Consider the following 26018-nt stretch of genomic DNA (forward strand, 5'->3'; position numbering starts at 1 on the left):
AGGTGGCCGGGAGGCCCAGGCTTCCCATAGGATGGTTGCCTCGGGGCTCCTGACCTACAAGAAGAGACTTTTCTGTGCATAGCCTCAGTGGGCAGAGCTGAGACCTGAGGGTGTGAGCTCCGAGGATGCCGTGCGTCTCCTTAGAGAGGAGCACAGCACCGTCACCACGTGAAGGTGACCTCCGCTGAGCACCATGTAGGGGCCACGTGGGGCAGCGAGCAGTGCCACAGGGCAAAGGCAGGCCGGGGCGGAGGGACCGCCAGCCTCTCACGGGGTCCCTCAGCTTGTCAGTTGGGATTCTCAGCCTCGGCGTGGCCTTCTGAGACTCTGAAGAAAGTCTCACTTTTAGGAGGGGACATCTAGGTGGTTTCCAGTTTTTGGTTCTTTAGACAGAGCTGCTGCGAACCTTCACGTGCAGGTGTTTGTGAGACCATGAGCTCTCATTTCTCTGAGCTGAATGTCCAGGAATGCAGGCGCTGGGCCATAGGCTGTTGCATATTTATTACGTTTTTAAAAGAAACTGCAAAGCTGTTTCCAGAGTGCCCACACCCTTGTATGTTCCCACCAGCAGTGATGCCGTTTCCCCGCATCCTCGCCAGCACATGGTGGTGGTACTAGTTTTTATTCTAGCCACTCTGATAGCTATGCAGGGCTGTCTCTTTGTGGCCTGATGGTGTTCAACATCTTCCCATGTGCTTATTTGCCATCTGTATACCCTCTTCGGTGACATCACCTGACTTAGAAAAATAAAAAAATTCCACAGAGCTGCTGTGAAACCATGGGCAGGGGTCAAAAGCCTTGGGCATTGGTACCCCGCCCCCGCATGAGCTTCCCCTCTCAGGGCTTCAGGTTGGGGGTGATTGGTCGTCTCTGAGGTCCCTTCATGCCCCCAAGCTTCTCTGACTCCAAAATAGCATGGTGACCTAGAGCAGCGCCTCCTTGGCGGGACCGCGGTGTGCAGGAGGGAGGTCCCGGGCGTCCGCACCCACACACCGTCAGCTCTTGTGTCCTCAGGATCCCGCCCAGGCTGACTCATGGGTGCTATATTTAAGGAAAGGTGTCGTTGGGCCTGGAAATAAAAGGAAAAGCAAAGGAAGAACTGTCGAGTGTCTCCGTGCCCCCTCTGGGCCTCCTGGAAGGCTGCGGCCCAGCAGGCCCCCGGCCCCCAGATGCTCCTTTCCTCTGCGTCTCCTCAGCGGGGCCTGTGCTGTGCGGTTTAGTTTTGCAACAGGGTCATGCTGAAGGTCCCAGCAGTGCTTCCCTTTTTATGTTAATTAAACAAAAAATATGTCTCTGTAATTTAAAACGGCTAAGGACAGTGGTGGCTGAAGTCACTTTTCAGGGTGCACTGAAGTCACTTTTCAGGGTGCACTGAAGTCACTTTTCAGGGTGCACTGACTCGCACCCTCTCAGCCTCAGCTGCTTGGCAGTGTTGTTGATTTTTCTCCTCTTGCCTCCTGTGTCAGGAGTAGGGGCGGCCGGAAGTGGTCTTGAGTGTTAATGGAATTGCTACCAGTTTGAGGGCCTGCTGGAGGGCTTGGTCTCCACTGGGAAGCAGGGGAGATGACATCTGCTTAAGAATGTATTTATTTTTGTTTTTCTGCCTAATGATGTATATGGGACTTTACAGCGCGTGAAATAAGCATCCTTGATCTTAGCGTCAGTGAGTCATAAATGAAAAGACATGGTTGTTTCTCCCTCGGTATAATGAAGTATAATATTTGCAAAATCTCCTTTGGTGAAATTGTACAAACAATCTGTCATAAAGAACGAATTGTTTTCTGTGTGGGCTTAGAGGAGTTTCGGAAAAAGAGCAGAGGAGTGTCCCTTGAGCCCGGCCTGGGCGGTGGAGATAGTCTCCTGAACGTAGATGGTCACGGGCTTTTCCCCGTGGCCCGTTAGAATATTCCAGCACATTGTAGTGGTCATTTGATTGGGTCCAAGACCAAAGATAGAGCTGAATCACATGATGGTTTGGTTCAGAATACTTTTCTGGTTTGGTACTTTTTGAAAATCTAGGTTTATTTCTGGTTTGAACTTGTTCAATAGAGTTAAGAAAGAAAAAAAAAACTCTCTTGTTACGTTCCTCGTTCAAATTAAAATTTTATATTTGCACTTGGTTTGAGGTTGAATAAATCAAACGTATTATGGCTATTGGTGAGAAGTTCATTTTGATTCAAGTCACTTCTCCAGATAGCATCACTGTTATAAAACTCATTTCCCATGAACTTGCATTCTTCCAGGATGGTGTGTGTGTTGACCTCATTTCTTAAATATTCTGGATAATGAGAGTTACTATACTTGCATTAGTACTTTGCAATGAACTAGAAGTAATAAAATACTTAACATTAAAACCAGCAGAGGTTTTGCTAAATGCACAGACTTGGTTTTCTTGGGACCGGCTGGAGGGTTTTATCTACTATTTGCAACTAGCTAACTTTCAGGAAGGGTGAACTAACTCTTTATTCCTACGGCCCACAAACATTTATTGTGTGCTGACTGCATCCAAGTTGTGCTGACAGGTAGGGATCTGTATATTAGTGAAGCTTAGTTCCTACCCTCTAGGAATTTTCAGTTCAATCGAGGAGGCAATTGACAATACCTAACATCTGTCATGCATTTATTTATTTCATTTTTTTTGTTTTGTTTTGTCTTTTGGTTTTTATGGCCATGCCACGCAGCATGTGGGAACTTAGTCCCCTGACCAGCGATCGAACCCGTGCTCCCTGCAGTGGAAGCTCGGAGTCTTAACCACTGGACTGCCAGGGAAGTCCCTATTACGCATTTATTATGTGGTGGGCATTGAATGAGGAATTAAGTGACCTGCCTAAAATCACAGTAGTAGAAGAGTCAGAGTATGAATCCAGACATTCTTATTCTAGAATAAGTTTTCTCAACTTTGGCACTATTGACATTTTGGGCCAGATATATATATATATATATATATATATATATATAGTTTGGGGGACTGTTCTGTGCACTGTAGGGTGTTTAACAGTATCCCTGACCAATAGCACTCCCTCAGGTTGTGTCAACCAAAAATATCTTCAGCCATTGCCAGATGTCCCCCGAGGGGCCAATCACCTCTGGTTGAGCCACTGCTCTAGAGCTTGTCCTAGTAACCATGGCTCTATACTGCCTACCCAGGTAATAAGTGCTTAGCACAGTATCCACGTGTTTAGAACGATAAGTCCATGCAGAGTCCTGTCGGAAGCAGAGGACAGATGCCACTCTATCTGGGGGTCATTGGGAAGAGAAGTCTCCAAGATAGTGCTGTTTGAGTTCAATTTTGGAGGAATTCACTTAGGTGGAGAAAGGGGAAGGATATTCGTAGTAGAAGGACCCACAGGCACAAAAGCATGAAAGCGTGAGAAGACAAGGCGGGTTTAAGGGATGACCGTTCACTCTAGACCCTTCACTTCCCTCTCTTGATGTTGTCTTGTTTCCTTAGCATCAGGCTGTGTTCACAGCAGCCGTATAATTCTTACTTTCAATCAAAGGTGTTGTATCAGTCAGGATGAGCTAGGTTTTGTTGCATAACAACCTCGCAGTCAGCGGTTTAAAACATCAAACGTTTGTTTCTTGCTCATGCCTCCTGCCTGATCTGGGTCAGCTGTGGGCTCTACTGCTTGTCGTCTTCACTCTGTGACCCAGGCTGGTGGTGCAGCCACTGTCTGGAACACTGCTGGGCACCAGGGCAGAGGGAACGAGAACGTGGCGTATCCCATCCTGGCTCTTAAAGCTTCAGCCCAGAAGTAGCATCTATCACTTCTGCTCATATTTAATTGGCCAAGCGAGTCTCATGTCCTCAACTTTAAGGCGACAGGGGATTCGAGTCCTACCACGTGCCCGGGGAAAGAACCGGAAGTGTTCTGGAGACAGCACTCACATCTACCACAGGTGTCAAAGGTCTTCCCCTGGGATGCGCGACCACGGACACCTCATCCTCTCTTTGAGGGCCTCCTAGCTTGGCTTTCAGTGATGGCCTATTGCCAAAGCCAGTGTGAAATCGCTGAGCAAAAAGAGAAAATTAAACTATTAAGATTCCAAAAAATTTTAATACTCTGAATAAGCCAGAGAGGTCCTTGTGGGTTAGGACCAAGTCACAGGCCCTCATTTTAGAGTTTGGACGTTGGGGGTGGGAGTGGGAGAAAGGAGTCGAGAAAATAAGACCTGGATGCCGTAGGTTGTTTTATGGAAGTGGGTGTAGTTGTTCAGGACACTGGTAGTTATCTCAACACCCACCCAGGAGGCTTTCCCTGGCTGGTCCTGTAGTAAGTAGAACAGCTTTCAAGCCCGAGCCAAGTAGCAAGATGGTGTCCTTTGTGGACTGTAAATTTATGGGGCTGTTCTGAGACAGAAGGAAGGCCTGGACGAGAGCAGGAGCCACCGAGAGCATTTGGGATGATTTTAGAAAGTCTCAACCGACGCCTTATAAATAACCCAGGAGCATTTTCCTTGCTGGAAACTCGCTCAGACCGCGCCTCTGTCCCAGGCCCTGGGGTGAGGAGATAGAGACAGAGGCTGGCTGCAGTGGATCTAAAATGGGAAAAAACCGGAAACCTGTGGGGAGGATGCAGTCCTTGTCACCCCTAGGCAGAGGGGGCACAGAGGTCTTAGAAAAATAGAAATAAAGATAGCAATCGTTGGCCACTTCCCTCCCCAGTGAAGTGCTCTCTCCAAACCTGGTTTCCAAACTGTTTCTCCCCGTGGTGTGTAGGGAGACAGGGCAAGTGAGGTGGACAGAAATGGGGAGGGCGGGGGCGACACACAGGCATCGACCCACAGGGAGACAGGATGAGTCACAATCTGGGAACTTGGAGGTAGGGACTCCAGGCACCAGAAGAGCTGAGAACAGCCAGCTAGGTCCAGAGTCTCCTTACCTCTGGGGTCTTGCTGGAGCGTGTGTGAGTGTGAGTGTGAGTGTGTGTGTGCGCACGTGCGTGTGCAGCTGTAGGGGCACGTGGGGTGCCTGTACCCAAGGGAGGGCTGCGATGCCAGGTGTGCAGTGGGGTAGCGTTCCTGACCGTCCTGCGGTTTGCTGACAGCTGCCTAACCTGGGTTGCACGGGCTTCCTCCCTCTGCTGTCGGATACCCCAGGGTGCTCCGTGATGCACGGTGGCTCCCTTCCATTTTTCACACCCCCAGCCTGTCCTGTGCTTTCTCCCTCTGAGAGCATCAAAGCCGATGGTGCCCCTCAGCAGGTTATGCAGGACCAGACGGGAACAGACAGGTGGGCCTGTGGGGTGCAGGGCCAGGGCCAGGCCAGCTCCCCCTCCGCCCAGGCCAGGGCTCCCCAGTCAGGACCAGCGTCCCTTCAACACCTTTTTCTCGGCTGTAAAGTGGGCATGCTGCAGGTAGCCGAGCAGGAGCTGTTTGCAAGTGCACGGGCTCTGGGGACCTGTTTGGGCAGAGGAGGCCTGTAGCCCAGCTGCCTTTGCCGTCTTTCTCAGTTGCCCACTTAGTGTGGGGAGGCTGTGAACTCTTGCTAACCCTTCACTCATCCTCGGATTGGCACTGTGCCCACAGAGATCAAGAGTGCAGGGGACCCAGACTGCTGTGGCCCCCACAAGGGCCCGACCCTCCCCAGCAGGGCTCCGAGAAGGGCTGCTTCCTGGTAAGCCCTACCCACCCCTGGAGAGGTGGAAGGTGGTTAAACCTGTCCTTCCCCGCTCTGAGGTCTCCGGAAGACACAGGTGCTATATATAAAACTCAGCGATTATCTCACTCTTGCTAAGTTTCCACCCTGGCTTGGCTCACTGTAGCCACTGCAGGGAGATTTCCTGAAGCCCTCCTCCCAGTCCCAGGGGCTGGGGGACTCTCCCCGTGAGGGCATTGCAGGGTTTGCTTGGGACGAGAGTGGAAGGGAACGAAGGGCGTCTAGAAGAATGATTAACCTCACGCTCAAGCTCCTGCTAACTGACTTGGGGCCCCACATGGCCCCAGCCTGCTGTGAAACCCCTCTTTCTTGCCCTTCACGTGGGGCCTCGGGGCCAGGGACCGGCGTGGTGTGTGAGGGATGCTAAGTACTGGCAGACACCCCAGCAGTTCAGCTCAAACCTGGAAGAGACAACGGACTCCTGAGCTATTTCTGTTGTCGCCTCCATGACAAGGGAGAGGAGGTCCGGAAGGGCAGGTTTCCACTGAAGCTTCGGTGACTCGAAATTCCCCTGCGTGGTTTTTCTTCCTGGGGCGTTGCTGGCATATGCTGGGTAGGGCCCGTCTCATAGTTTGGGACTGCCCAGCACACTGCTGGCCATCTAGTATTTTCCACCACTGGGCAGTATTTGCCAGTAGTAACCCCCCTGTCCACTGTGCACCCCCCCTTCCAGACACCCCCTGGGGCCAGGCCACATACTGTGTCTGGTTAGGAACCACTGCAAGGAATTAGTTACTTGGGCAGCATCTCAGGAGGACACCAGTCACAGCCAAAGGATTTTGGAGAGGTAGGGAGAAGACAGGGGTGGGATATTAGGCAAACACCTTGCTAGCTTGAGCCAGCTATGGGCCTCATATATATATTTTTTGTTTTTGGTCATTTATTTATTTTTTAACATCTTTATTGGAGTATAATTGCTTTACAATGGTGTGTTAGTTTCTGCTGTATAACAAAGTGAATCAGTTATACATATACATATGCTCCCATATCCCCTCCCTCTTGCATCTCCCTCCCACCCTCCCTATCCCACCCCTCTAGGTGGTCACAAAGCACTGAGCTGATCTCCCTGTGCTATGCGGCTGCTTCCCACTAGCTATCTATTTTACATTTTCATTCCATCTTCTCTGAATCAGCACTGTTACCTCAGGGCCGGCTTCATGGGTGCGTGAGCAGTGCAGTCACACAGGGCCCCGTGGTCCCTGCAAAGTCCCCACCCTTGGGCTTAATGCTCTGCAGTCACCATCTTGAAATTCTTAATAATTCTGTCTTTGAGTTGTGTTTTGTAAATGAAGTCCTGTGAGACAATGGAGCCTGGGTCCCCTGGGTTGGGGCACCACCTGCCTCCTTTCCCCACCCCCCAGCAATTGCTGACGTCCCAGCAGGGGCCTGGGGGAGGGGTCAGGGAGGGCCAGGGTCTATGCCACTGGTGTCGCAAGGTGGGGCGTGGTGGCCATCCCCACCCCAGGCTGGCAACGCCGCAAAGCGACAACTTATTGGGTCGAGCCTCACTCTCCCTCCCCATCCAGGTACCAAGAGTGTCCCACACGGAGGTTGTGATCCTTTGGGTGCTCCCATCCTGGGGCAGGCGAGCCTGTGGGGAGAGGAGACCTCTCTGCCCCTGACCTGGCGGCCGGTGGGAGGGGACCCAGCAGCCCCCTTGAGTGGCCAGAGTCATGGGGTGAGACGCCTGGGTCCCGTGAGGGTCTGCATTAGCCCAGAGATGTTAAACAGCAGGGAATCAACACTACCTCTGGTAGAGAGAGAGAGACTGTGGAAGAAAGAAAAAAGTTTTATATTTTACTACCTTTCCTGGCCCTTTTCCCTGCATTTTGAACAACAGGTGCTACTGTTTTCACTTTGCCCTGGGCCCTGCAAATTATATAGCATTCTTACCTGCCATTTCTGTTTAGCTCTCCTTCCCGTTTCTGGAGGGAAAAGAGACAAGTAATTAAAAGGGATCACTGTGAATGTAGGAGGTTCCATGTGTTTTCTCCCTCTGTCCTTCTGAAGGTCATGGTCACCAGCCTCAGACTTCTCCAACAATACCTGTTGGCACAGCAGCTTCTACAGGAAGCAGCAAACGGGGAAGAGAAGAGAGAGGGGAGGGGAAGGGAGATCTGTCTGTCGCTGGAACGTGGCTGGAGTTTTCGATCAGTCAGTCAGATCTTCCTTAGTCGGTGAGCTGTTTCTTCACAGGCTCTTACTGTGTGCCAGTTCTGGGCCAGTACTGGCCTGGGCAGGACACTGGAGGGATACCAGACAGGAACCATAAAGCCAGGTTCCAGGAAATGAGGCTCCCCTCTCATCGGCAAGCTGTATTAAGGGATTGTCTGTGAGCAGGTGTAGATAGTGTCGCACCAAGCAAATTACACACACCTCGTGCTCGGCCTGGGGGACTGTGCCGTAAGACATGGCCTGCTGGAGAGAGACCATGCGGCCGACGTGACCACAGATGAGGTGAGTCTATAGACAGTGTACCGGCGCTGCCCAGAGGCAGGGGAGTCATATTCAGACAGGGCAGGCTCAGGGAAGTTTCTGCTTCATCAGTGAAGCTCTTCTGGGGGAAGTTGGAGGTCAGGAGCCTCTGTGTTTCTCCAGGTCCTCTACCGCCTGCTGCATAGCTGCCAGACCTCCCAGGACCATAGCAACGCCTGCCCCATCCCTGCATTTGAAGCTCAGCCGCTTCTTGTCTGTTACTATATCATGCTCATCAGACCTTCCTAGACTCATCGGAGACCTCGTGAGGCCAGACGCAGGCCATCCTCCTACCCATGGGCCAGACACACCCAGGGCAGCCCAGATGACGACCGGGGGTCAGGGGGGCCATCTCCATGTCCAGTGTGCAGACGAAGGCCTTTGTTCCTAATCTGATGCCTGGAAGAGGGGGGAGAGCTGGAGCAGAGGCATGGAAGCCTCACATATGGGATATACTTATACTAAAAAAGTTACCGTTCTTTATCTGACTCAAACTTAGCTGGATGTCCTGTACTTTTCCTGGCAGCCCTACTCCAGAGGGCAGTTTTGTCCTAGGCTTTGTGAAATGTGTGAATCCAGAAATGAGCGTTGGAGGCCAGGAGGCCTCTGGAGGTCCCCTCTTAAGGGGCCAGACGTCTGGGGCTCTGCTGCCCAGTGCTGTCACCTGCTTACTGTGCCACCTGGAGTTGTCCTTAGGCCTCTTTTGTAAGATGGGGATAGAAAAGCCAGTGTCTTCTCTTCTTCCACCTCCCCTGACCTCTCTCCCGGGATGGGCTACAATGAGGCCTCCTGGCAGAATCCGCAGGGCCCGGGGCTTCGAGGGGGCTGCACAGGCTCCCTGCCTCATTAGTTAAGATGCTCTCGCTGCAAGTATCAGAAAACTGCAATTCTGCGGGCTTGAACAGTAAGGAAAATACAACGTTTCACCTTAATTAATTAGCTCCAGCATAGGCAGCTGCAGTGCTGGGTAATTCACTAGAGCAGCAGAGTCACTCATGTCCTTTGCATCGATCTGCTCCGTCCCCACAGCACGGTGATGCCCCTCTTCTCTGGGTGGCAGGACGGCTGGTGCAGGTCCAAGTGTCCTGTGTGGAGGGAAAAGGGGGATGACTCTTCCTTGTGTCTGAGGCATCTTTCTCAGAAGATGGCTGGCAGATAGCCCCGTCTCGCTGAACAGAATGTGTCACAAGCTTGTGCCCAAGTCCGCCTGTGGCCTGGAAGTGACTTAAAACCATTAGTACGTGTTTACTCCTGGAAAGCTTCACCCAGCACACGTTTTGCTGGGTTCCTTCAGGGCGGATGTAGACACCCAAACAATATCAGGTCCCTTGCTCTGTTCCCTGCCTCATCCTGCAAAGCGTTTGAGGCAGTGTTGATTATTTCCTTTGTTCTTTTTTATTTTTAACATAAACATTAGGGAGAAAGACTCTAACGATAACCATGATCAAACGAGTGATTTCACTCATTCTGAGTGTACTTCGATAAGCTGCATAGTTTTGTTTTACATACGTGTAATCTGATTGTAGTATTGATAGTTTTATCTTTCGATTTTATCATTTTAATGTCATCTCACATTTTCATTTTCATGAATTGACATGGGGTCATCTGCTTGTCATTTTAAGTGAATATAATAGTGATAGCACCTAACTTTTATCAAGTACTTACTGTAGAGCAGGCACTGTTCTAAGTGTTTTCTATGGATTATTTTACTTAATCCTCATAGCAGCCTATTTTCAGATGAGGAAACTGAGGCACACAGTATCTAGAAAGGTACTGCAGCCTGATTCCTGAGTCTCAGCTTTGAACCGCTATGTAATTTACACGGTCATGCCTTTACTGTAGCAGCAATGAGCATTTTCGTAAAAATTACCCTCTGTCTACTCCCTTTAGTAACTAATTTGGAAAATGTTCCTCTTAGTGGTATTGTCTGTCAGAGCCCAAGAACATATGGCTGTGTCATCTTTCCACCTTACCCTCTGGAAAAACTGAACCAATTCAGGGTCATCTGCAAGGTCTAAATGCTCTGGCTTCCCTGTCACCAGTGGGTTTTCTTTCTAGTTTGGTATTGTCTAATTGTCCCTTAAAATTTTTTTTCCCCTAAAATTTTAATTTGTAATTCTTTAGTTAAAGTGAGACCCTACATGTTTCCTTGTGATGATGCCTTTAATTATGCAAACTGGCTGCTTGTCCCCATTGAGCAACCATGTAATTGAATTGCGGTATTAATGGCCCGTGTTGATAGCATTTTTCTATAGTAAGTGATCAGTATATTATTTACAAATGTCTTTCTATTCTGTGGTTTTCTCTGAAAAGCATACTTTATTTTGCAACAGTGTTTCATTCCGATTTATTCTAATCTATCTCTTTTTTTTCCCCCGTGTGAAACTGTTCTTAATTGTCCTGGTCTGGAAATAGGGACCATGTGGTACTTGAGGGCAATGATTTTTACTGATTTTTCTTATGCAACCAACCTTGGTGATGGGTCCTTGGAGGACTGAACTGTGTCTCACCCTGTTTTTTGAAAACCCCCTTTTGAACTCCCAGGAGGCATTTTGGTGGAGAGCTGGTGCCTGGGTGCTGGCTAGCTGGCGGCTGGCCATATCCAGCCATCCCCAGCCCCTGGGCCATCTGTACACCGTGGCAACCGAGTGGCGACCGACACACCCAGGCCCAGAAAGCCAGACAGAGTGGCGGCTGGAGACTTCACGGAATCCTTGTAATTAGAAAGGGAAAGAGCCTGTTAGCGCATGCGGTGTCCTCCCCTCCCACAGGCCCAACCAGCTTTAGAAGGTGGCTTGTAATTTGCTCTGTCACCTGGAGCACTCAGTTGAGTTTCTGGGTCTTTGAAGTCCAGGAGTTGGACTAAATCAGTGGTTTTTAACCCCTTTTTGCGTCTTGTGCTTTTGGAAAGTGGTTGAAAGCAGTGCACCCTTTCCCTGGAAAAATGCACATTTCAAAAACCATTTTGCATGCTCTTTCAGGACGTGTGCAGCTAGAAGCCCATCTCAACTTCATTCCACAGTCTGCAGGTTTAGAACCCAAAGACTTGTTGATCTCTGAGGTCCCTTTTTAGCTCAGAAAGTCCAAGTTCCAGAAAGTTTCCGGTCAAGGAACCTGGGATTAGAAGTGGGCAAAGGAGAGGCTCTTGTATGTACTTGGAGGAAGCAACTGTCCAGCCCGAAGTGTTTTACTATCTGGTTTGTTTGTTTGTTTGTTTTGTGTTGTTTGTTATTTTCCAGGGTTGAGTTCAACTTTGTGATACCATGTTCTTTTATCTTATTCTTTCAAAATTTTGTAGTGCCTCTGAAACTATTGAAATCTTTTAGGGTTTTGGGGGTGGAGATGGGTTCCGAATGCTTTTTGACATTCCTGTCACAGGAAGGGGGAGGGGAACATCTGCCCAGATGTTCCTGGCAACTCCCAGCAGCTATTAGCCTTTGCCTGCTGACCCTTCGCCTTTAGCAGCTTGGGACATGAGAGAACGGGCTGGTTGCATTGATGTTTTTGTGAGCAGATGGGTCCTTGGGAGTTGGAAGAGGGGGAGGAAAATTTCTTCGGGTTCATCAGAGTGCTTTCCCAGCACCCCTGGGCCTGCTTGGTTAAGAGGCTTTGCTTTAGTTCCCAGGGACTTTTCTAATTCCTCAAATGACCTGCCTGAGAGGGAGCTGAAAGGAATGACTCGGGTCTCAGAGATCTGTTCTCAGGGGTCAGGAGAAAAGTCCCAGTGTAATTTGGTATTAGCTGGAGGGGAGATGCCCACAGTCATCAGCTGGGCCTCCAACTGTGCAGGCCAGCCCAGCCTCCTGCAATGGGACGGAGACAGTCACAGATACAAGTCTTTCTGGTTGGAGGTTGAAGGTATGTGTGCATATGTGCGCACACAGCTGCTTCTCAATATTTGGATTCGACCCAGGAAATTGACAGGACTTGGGGCAGGAGGGAGAGAATCAGAATCTTCAACCCCGATTTTATGTTTCTGGGATCTCTTCCCTCCCACTGGCCGTCAGAATGTTTACGTAAAATGTGGGGCAAGTGATAAAGGAATCAGCCCCTAAATATTTTACAAAATTTTAGGATGATTTTGCTGTGTGGGAGAGTGGCCTGAGTGTGGGGAACCTATGGACCTGGTTCTACCATAGTTACTGGTACTTTTTTTGTTTCCTGCGTATTCTGGAACTCACCTCTGAACATTTAGCACTTTTAACCAAGCAGGAGCAATGCTATGATTCTTCTAAAAAGCACACACACGATTTTGCCAGTAGTTCTCCCTTCCAGTTCTAAGTTTTGAGGAGTTTTTTCACAGTGCAAGAGAGCCTACAACTTTAAGAAAGTTCATTCCAGCACAAGATTTCAAATGAAGCTGAAATTGTGTGAAGTCACAGTTCTTCCCGTATCAGCTGAGGAGGCGAAAGCCTCTTACTCCTAGACTGGGCACTGCATTGTTGAACGTCCATCACTTACTGTTTAAGTAGCCAGTGATCCCTGAAAAAAGCCTTCCTGTAAAGTTGCCAAAATGATGCACTGCTTTGTTTCAAGCCACTGTAAACTCTCTTTCCCCATGTCATTTTTATCTCCAGTGCTTTGGTCAAGGTCTTTTTCTGTTTGTTTCTGCGGAGTGAGAAAATGTTGCATTCCCCAAGAAAATCTCCCAGAAAGACAGTTTTCATTGTTGCCTGCCCAGTTCAGTTCTTCATAATGACCCAGGAAAGAAACTAGCTGGGTTTTTCTCCAGTCTCATACATTTTCATCAGCACACACAAGTTTTATACAGGAAATTCTCACAACTTTGACCAGTTATGTTGGCTGTTGCGGGGTGGGTGTGTGGCTAGCCTGGATCATATAACAATTTTTAAAAAGATAAGTCATTTTTATTACTTTCTTAGTCATGTACAATTACATCGGGGACCTAATTTTGTAACAGTTAATAATTTGTAAATGATATTTTATGGCATGCTAAATAGATTTTTCTTAAGTGCTTGTACTGTTAATGTTTATTCTGCTCTAAACTCTTAGTTTAGCAGCCCTCTTTTTTCATACATATTGAATTCAGCCTAAGACTGAATTATCCCAGGTTCTCTGGGCTGTGAATAAATAGTATTAGAGCCTGACCCTCTCAGTGTTTGAGGTCTAGGGAAATACAAGCTTAAGTCTGTCGGTTTCGTTTGCGGAACAGGTTAGTACCCTTCGCAACCGGTCAGTACCCTTCGCAAGCTGTCCGTGGCGTTGGGCACAGTGTTTTATGAATAAATGAAGGGTTTTGTTTCTTTGTGGGTTTTGGGGTATCAGCCCTTACACAAAAGTTAACCAACAGTGAGACCAGAAGTTGTTGCTCCTGGGGTGTGAGAGGGATGGGGAAGACATAAGAGCCGGTAAGTTCGGTAATTCAGTGTGGGCTGAATTCAACATACTTGGCGGTATGAAAAACGGGGACTGCTCAACTAATGAGTCATATAAATAGTAACAGTACAAACACTTTAGAAAAACCTGTTTAGCGTGCCATAAAATACCAATTACAAGTTATTGCTAACTCAGTAAATTAGGTCAGCAGACCTAGATTGTCCCTTTCGGTTCTCACAAAATCCCTACAAAAGAGCCATTCTACCCATTTTACAAATGCGGAAACCGAGACTTCGATAAATCCTCCCAAGACCACGGAGCTGGCAGATAGCGGCACTGAGATTCCTTCCCAAACGGTGCAGTGGCGGACCCCAGACTTTCCCACCGCCAGGGCACCAAGCAAACGCCCAGGAGAGCCTGTTAGGTCCCCTTAACCCGGCTGCGGGCAGAAGCGCGGACCCGCCCCTGCCGTCACGTGACCGCCGCGGGCGCGCGCCCCGCCGCCGAGCATGCCGGGAGACGGTGGCCCCTTCCAGGCCGCGGGCTTCCGCGAGTGGGCGGCGGGCGGCGCGCCCCGGAGGAGCGCGCGCTGGGTGGTTGGGGCCGGGCGCGAGGAGGAGCCGCTGGGCGGCCAAGCCCCTCCGAGTGCCGGCTCTCTTCCGACCTCCCTGGCAGGGCGAACCAGAGCGGAGGGCGGAAGGCCCGGCGCTCCGTCGCTTAATTGTAAACAGCTCGAGTGGGAAATGAAGTCAGGCTTGGCCCCCTGGGTCCCTGGTGCAGGCTTCGCTGGTTTCAAGGGAAGCTCAGACCTTCACACCCAGGGGCGCTGCCCCTCGCTTTTTCTCATGCTTAGGCGATAGGACTTTGTGTGCAATCTCATTTTTCTAGAGATGTCTGCACCTCTTTTCCCCTTCACCTACTCAGACATTCCCGTGTTTCTTCATAATCACTTTCTCCTACTTAAACATACACACTTAGCCCTTGGCAAGCGAAGTGGAATCTTGGGTCCTTGTCAGACCTCAACGTTTAAGCTGCTGAAACGCAGGGCATATTTGGTTTAGATATTTTACTGTTGTGAAAATAAACCACCTCCTGCAGTCTCACCAGCTCAGATTTTTCCTCGTTAGGGTCAATGTAGATTATCTACTGGAGGAAAAAATGTTTAATTAGAAAGGAATGAAATTATTCTAACTCCTGGTTCCTTGAGACTGGGGGGAGCTAAGGCAAGGAGCAGTTACACAGATGAGTACAAAACATACCAGGGACTAAAGAAACCCCTGTTGAAATGCAACGTCTGTTGGCTCCTGGTGATGGACTCGCCTTAACTTTGCTTTCTGGCTCACAGCACGTGGCCCCAGGTTCCCTGGCTCTGGGTTTCCCTGTTCTTACTCCGCTCGAGTCTTAGAGAGTTCTAGACCGATGAAGTGGGAAGGCGCCCTGTTAATGGGTCTGCATTACCACCTGCCCAGTAAAGAGACTGAGCAGTTGTTCCATGGGTTTCTTAGAGCCAAATGATGGGAATTAAATCTATGCTCTTATCTATGTGTAAGTGTAGTCGCTGCCTCAGCTCTTCTCTCTCTAGGCATAGTGCCTGTTGTTTCCTGCCTTTTTAACAGAGATACAGTGAGGCCCCAGGAAGATGACAGGCAGCACGGCAGAAGGTAACTCGTGGTACCTCACTGTCATGAGATAGAGGGGGAGTCTCAAGTTGATCTTTCTGTTAGGGAACTAGTTGCCCTGCTCAACAAATACCTGGTGCAGTTTTCTTGTCTCTTTCTGTTCTCTGGTATTTTCTCTGGCCTTAGGCAAGCATTTCCTGCTTTTTCTGATCCTCTCAGTGTGTGTGCAGGGGTGTTAGAGGAGGAAGGAGGAGGAAGATTTCTGATAAGGGAGCAGCTGGTGAGCAGGAAATGGCTATTTGGTACTGGGTGTTCTGCAGAAGTAGGGAGTGTCTATGGTGCTGATGCTGTGAGGTCAGTGAGAAGCATTCAGTTCATGACCAGGAGCCTTCTCATCACAAGCGGGTACGTTAGTGAGGGTCCCTGAAGTGTGCTCATTTCAGGCCCAGTCAGCAGTGGGCGGAATCCCCACCTCTTCTACTCCCTGCCGTGCTGACAGTTCACTGAGCAGGTCTCCCATGTTTCCGTGGCGCTTAAAAGATGAGGTCCTTAGAGGAGATGGGGAAAGTCAAGTTTTCGAAGTAGGGCTCTTGTTAGAAGATGTTAGTGTCCTCAGAGCCTTACAGGAATTCTCCTGTTGGGATTGTACTTTCTGTTCTGTAGAAATGGTACTTCCAAAAGCAGGAAGTTCCCGGCTAATATAGCAGCGAGCCTCACCTGGAGCTCACACTGACCCTGCATGGCTGGCTTCTGATCAGAGTGCCAAGAGTATCTGAAACTCTTGGAAGTGTGTTCACACGAAGAATGGAAGGCACTGTGTACTGCCGTGCAATGCCCTGTGCGATCTGAAATCCAGAGTCCAAGGGAAAGCTCAAATGATGACAAACCTAGGTCCAGAGAAAGACACAGACCTTTACGAGACAGTGAATTTCTTCTGAGGTCCACAGCATCTCTTTTTATATTCTCTTCTTCTCTTGCTAGACTTCTGTTTGGGCTTCCGTTCCCGTCTTGCTCTGTGCTGAGCAGGTGGTGGTTAGCAGTCAGGCAGTGTAGCCTGTGGGAAGAAGAAGCAGGCTCTGTAGTCAGAGGCTGAGTTTCAATCCCAGCCTGGACAGTTACTGGTTTCATCTTAGGCAAGATATTTACCTTCTGTGAAAATACTTCCTGCATTGGGCTTATGTGGGGAGTGAGTGATATAAGTCTCCATGGTGCATACGTGGTAAATGGTACTAATTGTTTTTGTTTTACATTGATGAGGCCGTGCTACACTGGGCACTGCGGAGACTATCTGAGTGAGGACTGTTCTCAGAAAGCTGACGGTAAAGATGATAATAGTTAACTACTGTGGGTTTACTATGGGCCAGGCGTTGTTCTCGGCGTTTTCAGTCTCTTGGCTTATTTAATCCTCATGATGGCCCTGGGAGGTAAGGCTGTTAATATATCTGTTTTGCAGATGATGAAACTGAGACACAGGTTAAGTAACTTCCCAAGTCTCAGAGAAAGTTCTAGTATGTGAAAATAGGCAGCCTGGCTCTGGGGTCTGGGCTCTGAACCACTCTGCTCTCCCCTGCCTCTCAGTATAGGCTGTTAGACTAGGGAACCAGTGTGGTCAGCAGCCAGTGGGTGCCTGGTGGTGCTGAGACCCTCAGAGGTCATCCTCCAGGCATCCTGCCCTTGAACCTTTCCTTACTCTGTCCCAGTGCCACTGTGACTGGGAGGCCGCCTACTCAGCTTTCCTACTAAACAAATGGCCCACTGAATGCTTCCCTTTTGGCTGAGACCTTTCCCTCTCTCTTGGCCTGATAGACCCTTATTATCAATGTGTTAGAAAGTCAAGCCTGTTCTTTATGGAAGATGGTTGGGGGGAGAGGAGGCCACGGGGGGAGAGGAGGCCACAGGGCCATGGAGAGTTCAAGAAACCCGAGGGAAACTTAAAGCATTGTTCCTTGGCCATCAGCTGCTCCCTGGGTCCTCCCCAGCAGTTTGTTGGAGTTTCCAGATGACCCTGGTTTGATATGAGTTTTCCAGCTCTTTCTTGAGCTGCCAGGCTTCAATCTTCTTCATTTTAAGCAAGTAAGTGCAGCAGGTTGGAGAGGCCTGAGCTGTGACCAGCATAGCAGAGCGAGTGGTGCCCAGGGCTCTTCCTGGAGCTCATCAGCAGATCTGTGAGTGCTGAGTCAGCAGCAGGGGAGGAGAAGCCAGGTGCAGGGCTGAGCTCGAGCTCAGTGGCCTGGCGGGGAGAGGGTTGCCCCATCCAGGATGCAGCCTTCCAGAACCTCCTGCAGATGATGCCTCTCCTCTTCCTGATGCTCTGGCCTCAGTCAGCAGCTCCCGAGCTTCGGGATCAGCCACGTGCAGGAGGAGTCTGTCTTTTCTGTTTGTCTCCAGCTGCTGGAGTTATGGAGTTATGACCCATTCAAACGTGAGTGAACAGTACCTGTCCCCGAGCCTCTGTCTTTCCAGGTGTGGTTTGGTTGGGCCCTGCTCTGAGCTTGGGGAGAGGCAAAATGAAGTGAAAAGACACGCACTTTCCAGCCTTATGATTCTGAAAGGCGCTCCTCCTCTAATTAGCTCAGAGCGTCCACATTCTCAGTTAAGCGAGGTTTCTCGTCACCCATGCATTCAGCATCCCGAGCCCTGCCCCTCTGCCCTGAGGCCAGCCGTGTGCAGTCCAGAAATGAGCTGTAACCGCTGCTTTAGAAGCCTTAAGGAGTCAGTGACCTTTCTCATCTTTCACATCAACAGAGATTTCCTGAACATCCACGCCATGCCAGACACCATGCTAGGTGCTGCAGAAGCAGAAATTCAACAGATCTTCTGCCCTTAGGAAACTGTCCAGTATGAGTGATTCCTCTTGGCCCCTTGACAGTCACATCCATGACATTTAGGGAACAGAAAACAAGGTTTGAACGGGTTGGGCAGAGAAACCCAAAGCTGCCCTTCAGCCTGTGGTGCTGTCCTGCCGCGGGACAGTGCCACACCATCTGTCTGGAGGGGGCAGTGTGACACATGTGCCTCTGGGCCTGGTAGCTTTGACCAGCACTGTCCCAAGAGGCTGTTTGCTCCTCTCTGGGGCCCTTTGTGTTGCTGGCTGTCCTTGCCCACTCTGACAGGGCCCTTCCCTGGAATGATCTCTGAGGAGCTGCTTCAGCCTTCATGCACGTGGAAAGGCACTTTTGGGGGATAACGTGTAGCAGAGGACCGGCCACATCACCAAATTCTGCACTCCTTTTAGGGTTCGGCTTTGGAAGTTACTTTTCCCTTTGAGGGCTTGGCTTGGGAAAGGAAGGCTCGAGAGCCCGTTGCCCCTCAGTCCTAACCCCTCAGGCCCTCACCCACCTCTGTGTGGTCTCCCAGGAGACACCAACAATCCTAGCTAAGGGCCCTGGCCTGGGGCGTGGCTGGGGCCCAATGTGCCAGGCGAGGCCAGAGACCCGTGGCCTCGCTGGGGCAGCCCTTGCTGGGAGAGCTCAGGGTTCTGGGCAAAGATGCTGAGAGTTCTGTCTCTCTCACTCATGCCACCCGGAGCGGGGTGCCGGCGTCTTCCCCTGTAATCACCCACCCTCCAGCCCCGGCAGTTGTGCTGAGAAGTGACTGAGCCCTGATTAGAGTGCTGCGAACCACGTGCAGCCCGTCTTCATGTGAGATGTGCTCCATTTCAGCTTCCCCCTCAGCGTGGAAGTGGCTAGATGTCAACTGCAGAGTTGGAGAACCGGAGCAAAGGGATCCCGGACCCGATGTCTGAGCAGGGAGGGTGCCAAGAAGAGGAACCGGTGCCTTCACTGGCTCGTGCCAGAGCTCTGTCTCCTGTGCTCGCTCATCTCCAAGGCGGGGATTCTGTTTCTCGTGTTCGCTGTACTGTGTGTTCGTGATCTTTTCAGATTTGCTTACTGGTGGAGAAAAGGGAAAGAAAGTTCACCTCTGTTGAATATTCGCCAAACACTGCACCGTGCCCTTAAATGCGTTAATCCTTCATCACACCCCACAGTGATTATTTCCGCCATCTCTCAGCCAAAGAAACAGATGCAGAAAGGTTAACCACCTTGCGACAGGCACGTAGCCTGAATCAGTGGATTTCCTCCTGGACCTACCAACTTGTAGTCGACGCTTGCCCATGTTTTCTGGTTCAGTGAACTATATGGTTATTATTCTCAGATGATTACCACTCCAAATTCAAGCGAACCAGTTTGTTTAGTGGTTCCTGGTATGGTTTGTTCCCAAGAAGCCTGGATGAATGAACGTCAGGGTGTGTCCTCTTTTTAATTAGGGACACTCTACCTGTCCTTATGTAGGAAGCTGGCGTCCCTGAGTGTGATCCGTGCTGGGGATGTTTCCTGGGAGTGGGGAAGGGTTGTGCCGAGCTCCCTGCAATCCCTACGGGGGACTCAAGCCTAAGGGGGAGGCTGGGACCGTGTCACCTCTGCAGTGTCTCAGCTCTGAGATTCTGTGACCTTACTAAGTGTGATGAAGCACTTAGAAGCTATGCAGAGCCCTCACTGGATGTCAAGGCGTTGCGTGTTGTTTTTCTCACTGCTAATGCCATCAGTGACTTCTCCGGAGAAAATCGGTCATCTTAGTGGTCACTTTGTCTCTGAAGGGACCCTGAGAAACAGGAGCAGCTAATGCTCCAACTGGAAGACGATGTCCTCAGGAAACGGAGGAGAAGGTGCAGGGCCTGGCCCGCCACCGTTTCCTCTCTCAGCTGTGGCCTCGTCAGAGGTGGGAGCTGGCATTCGGGGTAGTAGAATAAGGTTACTATCTACCTGCCAGGGTTGTCCATTACATCTAATTCTACGTACCAGGAGCACTTTCTGTGGGCCAACCTAATTCTCATTTAATCCTATAGCAAAACTATGAGCAAAACTATTATCCCCATTTCACAGATAAGGCAACTGAGGCTTAGATTAAATAATTGGACCAAATCATACAGCTAGTAATTGGTAAAGCCAGGATTTTAACCAATTATATTGAATTCCAAAGACTCTCAGGTAGGGCATTAGTGAGTGGGTAGTGGGCGAAGCTGGGTGTCCTAGGTGAGGGGCAGGCAGGAGCTGGAGGGACGAGGGAAAATGAAAGTGGGAATGACAGTTGGAGGACTGGGGAGGAGGCCTGGGGACCATGAGTCTTTTCCCCTGCTCCGCCTTTTTCTCTTTTCTTCTTGGTCCTGGGCCTAGGGCCCTTCTGCCCTCTCCCTGCCCGCATCCTCCTGCAATGCCCCCGCACTGGGGGTTCCATTGGTGGTGTGGGCCTTGCCATATGTTCTCCATTGCCCTCCTCCACTTCTGGCCATTTCCCCCACCTCCCTTCCTTTCCCCTCTCTTCCTTCTTGCTGTCTGTCTGCCAGTTTTACGGCACGCCGGACTCCTCGGAAGGGCAGGGTGAGGATGGGGTGGAGGCAAGTTCTCCAGGGGCAGCGGGGGCTCTGCAGTGTCTCAGGGTCCTCTGCCATGGGTGGGGAGGGGAGACAGGACCACGGGGCGGTGCTGGGGCAGCGGAGCTGGACTGAAGGGCGGGAGACACCTGCACTTCACGAGCTTGGCCCCCGCCCCTGGTCTGCCGCATATAACTGCTGTTAAACTGGCATCAGCCTTACTGCACAATGGGTATCTTTAACACCAAAATACGGACTCCATTCTCTTTTATTATTGATTTTGGCCTAACATTTCACTCAAGGTAATTCTGACTCCTGTGAATTTCTGTGATTTATCCTATTCACTGTCCCGCCCAACTTTTTGCAAGGGTAGGAAGAATAAGGAGACTTGAATGCAAATACAGCCCTGGCAACTTTTTAACTCTGGACCTAGAGACATTTTTTTGTCTGTCACAACTACAAGGGAGGGGGTGCTACTGGTATTTTATGGGTAGAGGTCATGAACGCTGCTCAACAACCTACACGCACAGCAGAACAAAGAATTACTCCATCCGAACTGTCAGTATGGTAGAGGTTGAGAAACCCTGATGACTGACTCTGAGTTTCTTCAGCTGCAAAATGAGTGTCCTGATCCCAGGCTCCCTCACTTGGGAGGCTCAAATGAGATAAGATACGTGAAAGTACTTGATAAAACTGTGATATGCAATATGGGCGTCCAGTTCATCTGGTCAGTTATGATGGAAGGCATTCCAGACCAGTTAGTCCTGCTGTATTCACCAGTTATAAGAAGTCATTGATATCAGTGAAAAGGTCGTCTAGGGTTAGACTCAGGAAAGAACACTGTGGGGTCCTAACAGAAGCATCTCTGAAGGTTCTTAAAGGTCTGTTGTCAATAGTCCCCAGGATGTAGTTCAAACAGCTTCAAAACTATTCAACCACGCTCTCGGGCAGATTTTATTTCTCTGCTTCTTCATGCAACTTGGTGAGATATAAACACATTCTCTGTGGCATTCTTCCTGGTTTTGTAGCCTGCATCCAAAGAAGAAATGAGAGTGGTTTGTTGAGATTTTTTTCTTACTGAATGCATTAGACTGTTAGCAATGTCTACTTTTCTCTGTTTGTTCACAAATCACTTGTTCTATAATCCAGCCCTTTGTTTGCCAGTTGGCTGGCAGCTTCCAGAATCCAGGTTGGCAGAACATTAGGCAAATACATATTGACCTGTCTGTAGTCCTCTGAGCCTTCTCATACTCTCTGTGCTATCTTAAGGGTTACTGGTAGCGGTTCTGTGAACACACAGTGGAGTTCTTTTGGGCTGTCCCTGAAGACAAGTATAGTAAGCAAAGTGCACTGGGAGATCCCCTGTGGCTGGGGCCCTTGGATAACTTGAGTTCTCTTAAAAGAACCACATGAGGCTTTGTGGGGAAATTGGGGTCATCCAGGAAAGGGGAATAAGATACACATCAGCCCCCGACGTAGCCCTTCCGTCTGACCCATGGTGTCAGCACGTGATGTGAACTCAGAATGGGAGGACTGCCTGCTATGGACATAGAAAGTGGTTCTAAAGTCTAGAAATTACGTTCTTAAAACCATGACTCTTAGACAAGCGTTTCCCTAATCTCTGTGTATAAAGAGGTTCTCAGCATTGCTTGATGGTATTCGGTTTAGACCAGCCAGGAAAAGGCAGGAGAGGTGGAAGGGGGTGATGGAGGGCCCTGACTCCTTCCGGAAGCCCGAGGCAAACTTAGCTCAGTGTCTTCCGCGCTCTGCTTTTGGGCTCCTGGGCCTCCCATTCCACGCAGTAACTTTAACCCAGCTTCTGGAAAAGCTCTGTGCTGTCTGCTCCCAGCAGTTGACCAGAAGGTCTGTTGTAACGGTGTGGCCTTGAAGGACTCTTTGGTCCTCGGACAAAAGCAGCAAACTGGACCGAAATGCCTGCTTTGTTCCCTGACCAGCGAGCTCTGTTCCAGTCGGGTCCGAAGTAGGTCCAGGGCCAGGAGACCAAAGCCGTGGACTTAGGGTCAGATGTTGAGATTTTATTGTCTGCCGGTTGTTGGTACGTGTTAGGAAAAGAGGAGGAGGAGAAATGAGAGACAGCGTTCGCATTGGCAAAAATACTTCCACAAGGTGCTGTCGCGCGGTGAGTTGGCCTGTCTCTTTCGTTCTTTCCATCTCTTAAGAAGTTGGCGTGTTCCTCAAACTCGAGTATTTATATTCTGGACATTGATAGTTATGCAGGTGGAGCTAAGTCTCTGGAACACCATGTGCCCTCCAGCGCTTTCTTTGGGGTTCAGCCGGGTGGTGGTGTGATGTGACTTTTCCCTAAAGTGGTGGCTCAGAACTAGCCGGCGTGGCCCAGACCCCCAGGCTTTCTAGAGGCCAAGTTCAGCCTCAGCTCCTTTGGGGCCGGGTAGGGTGGAGATCGGCCCTGGTTTCTGTGGAGGATTTCAGGGCTGCAGAATGAGGGTGCTTTCTTTAGAAGCTTACCCCTTTAAAAATAAGTTCCAGTTTCCTATTTATTTGAAGAGGCTTTTGGACTTGGGTTTTTGAAACCTCTTCCCGCCATTTCACGTGACTTGGGACACAGCAGCTGGGAAGATGTTCTTTTAACTCAAATGGAAAGTTGGACTGGGCTGGGGCCTACAGAAAACTTGGGAAAGCTTAGAATACAGACAAGTGAGATTTGAAAAAATATATAAAAGGCATTGTGAGAGGCAGCTGAGCGTAATGGAAAGAGTGTAAACTGCAGAGTCAGATGACTTGGAGTGGAATTCTAGCCCTTCTTTTTGGGCAGATTGCTGAATTTCTTCTCCTTCATTAAACTGGACAGCTATACGGTTGTGAAGACTCATGAAAAATTAAGGTCTAGCATCGTGCTCATAGTAGGCCCTTGATAAATACTGACCCCCCCCCCCATCTCCCCACCCCAGGCCTTTTATCCTTGTTTTCCCAGAGCTGTTATGTTTCATTACTGGCCCTTCATAAGTCACCATGTGGACTCCAGCCGGTACCTGGGAGCCCAGGACAAAGAGTAGCCGCTATGGACTCTGGGTGGGTCATGGTTGGGGCTCCCGGGACCCACTGCGACTTGCCTTGGGGATTAGGGCTGATACAATCTAGAGCTGCTCCCAGAGCTCTTCTGTGTTTATTTTTAGTTTGGGGTCATTTAAAATTGAACTCATCACGTACAAAGACTCCATGGGGAGAGATGGAAGCAACACAGAAGAAATATTTGGAAGCAGAGTACACAGCTGTTGAGGTGACAGGACAGACTCCTGGGCATTACAACATTATTATTTATCAGGGAAAGTTGAAATTGGTCAGAGAACAAAGTTTTCCTTAACACATCAGTCTTAGTACCAGAAGTCTCTTTTTATTGTTCCTGCATCAAAATTATTTGCTGTGCTCTGTATTGGGCCAACCACACGAGCCAAAATACTATTTTGCAAATTGGGAGGGGGCATGTGTCTGCTAATTCTAGGTCCTCCGTTTCCTCCTGTTGATTCAGGCTCGAGCTAAGGCATTTATATACATTTGGGGGCTTTTTCTGGGGCTCATTCTAGAATGTCTGCTTACTGTGGGTGCAGCTGCATTCGGCCACTGCCTGCTGCTGACACTGGAAGCCTTACGGCCTGAGGTTGGGAGGAGAATAGAAGAAACTTGATCTTATGAATGTGTCTGTGGTTAATTTGAGGAAAAGAATATGCATCTTACTCCCAAGGAGAATAAACAAATTTTTTGTTAAGTGTGTGTGGAAAATTTACTTTTTTTAAAAAAAAAATTGAAGTATAGCTGATTTACAATGTTGTGTTAGATTCTGGTATACAGCACAGTGATTCAGATATATATATATCCTTTTTCATTATAGGTTATTACAAGATATTGAATATCGTTTCCTGTGCTATACCGTAGGACCTTGTTGTTTATCTATTTGATATAGAGTAGTTTGTACCTGCTAATCCCAAATCCTAATTTATCCCTCCACCACCCCCTTTCCCCTTTGGTAACCATAAGTTTGTTTTCTATGTTTGTGAGTCTGTTTCTGTTTTGTAAATAAGTCCATTTGTGTCATATTTTAGATTCCACATATAAGTGATATATTTGTCTTTCTCTGTCTGACTTACCTCACTTAGTGTGATAATCTCTAGGTCCATCCGTGTTGCTGCAAATGGCATTGTTTCATTCTTTTTTATGGCTGAGTAGTATTCCATTATATATACACACCACATCTTCTGTATCCATTCATACATAGGTGGACATTTAGGTTGCTTCCGTGTCTTGGCTATTGTAAATAGTGCTGCTATGAACATTGGTGTGCATGTATCTTTTCGAATTAGAGTTTTCTCTGGATATATGCCCAGGAGTGGGATTGCTGGATCATACGGTAACTCTATTTTTAGTTTTTTGAGGAACTTCCATACTGTTTGCCATAGTGACTGCATCAGTTTACATTACCACCAAAAGTGTAGGAGGGTTCCCTTTTCTCCACATCCTCTCCAGCATAAAATTGACCATTTTAACCGTTTTTAAGTGTGCATTTCTGTGGCACTAAGTACATTCACATTGTTGTGTAACCAACATCAGAGCCATCCATCTCCAGAACCTTTTCACCTTCCCGAACTGAAACTCCATACCCATTAAACACTAACTCCCCATCCCTCCCTCCCAGCCCCTGGCAGCCACCATCCCACTTTCTGTCTCTAGGAATTGGACCACTCTAGGTCCCTCATATCAGTGGAGACATATAGTATTTGTCTTTTTGTGACTGACTTATTTCACTTAACATAATATCTTCAAGGTTCATCCACGAGTCAGAATTTCCTTCCTGTTCAGGGCTGAGTAACATTCCATTGTAAGTGTAGCGCACGTTTCGTCCATGCATTCGTCCATTGATGGATACTTGGGTGGTTTCCACCTTTTGGCTATTGTGAGAAACTAGTTTTGACATGTTGGGACGAAGGCCTGCTTTCCCTGCCTCCTTGTGAGGTTGACAAGTTGCGTGGATGGTACTCTGTGTGAGTGAGTGAGGCACATCTGGATGTGTCTGAGTGTCCGTCTGTCTGTCTACGTGTACATACATTGTTAGGGTATAAGAGTCCTGTTTAATATCTGGAGAAACTCTCCCTGCCCACCTGGCTTGTCACAGAGTCCTGACGAAAGGATAAACAGTAGGCGCGTGCAAGGCAAGCTCTCGACACGAGAGGAGACACGCGTGGCAAGCTCCTCCCCTGGGCCCAGGTGGAGTTTCCCTGCTCTGAGCAGCCTCTTCTGACCAGCCCCACCTCACCTCCTGTACTAGGATGGCCTGTTTACTGCCGGGTGCTGCAGTGGTGGGAGATCCAGCTGGGAGCCTGGCAGCCTGGGGCCAGCACCGGTCCTGTAATTCCCGGGTTGTGTGACTTTGGCTAAATCACTGAACCTCACTCAGTCTCAGTCTTTGCATTTGAGGGGACCTTTTTTTTGGTGTGCGTGTATTAAAGGCAATGTAGCAAAAGCTGTTAGCCCAGTACCTGGCTTATGGCGTGCATTCCCCCCAAAATCTTTGTTCCCTTTCTCC

The 26018-nt window shown here is 49.3% G+C and overlaps 1 protein-coding gene and 1 long non-coding RNA gene across 5 annotated transcripts in view; one reads left to right on the forward strand and one right to left on the reverse strand.

The window, feature by feature from the left end:
- ITPKB (inositol-trisphosphate 3-kinase B) overlaps window positions 1–26018 on the forward strand; it is a 96904-nt gene that overhangs the window by 18258 nt on the left and 52628 nt on the right. The gene's annotated exons all lie outside the window — the stretch shown is intronic.
- On the reverse strand, window positions 7289–7836 carry LOC117201761 (uncharacterized). Its single transcript, XR_004483850.2, has 3 exons — window positions 7706–7836; window positions 7553–7584; window positions 7289–7427 (listed from the first exon to the last, which is right to left on the reverse strand). It is a non-coding gene; the product is annotated as an uncharacterized LOC117201761 (long non-coding RNA).

Source organism: Orcinus orca, chromosome 1 (genome assembly GCF_937001465.1).
Source record: "Orcinus orca chromosome 1, mOrcOrc1.1, whole genome shotgun sequence".
NCBI classification, from domain to species: Eukaryota; Metazoa; Chordata; class Mammalia; order Artiodactyla; family Delphinidae; genus Orcinus; species Orcinus orca.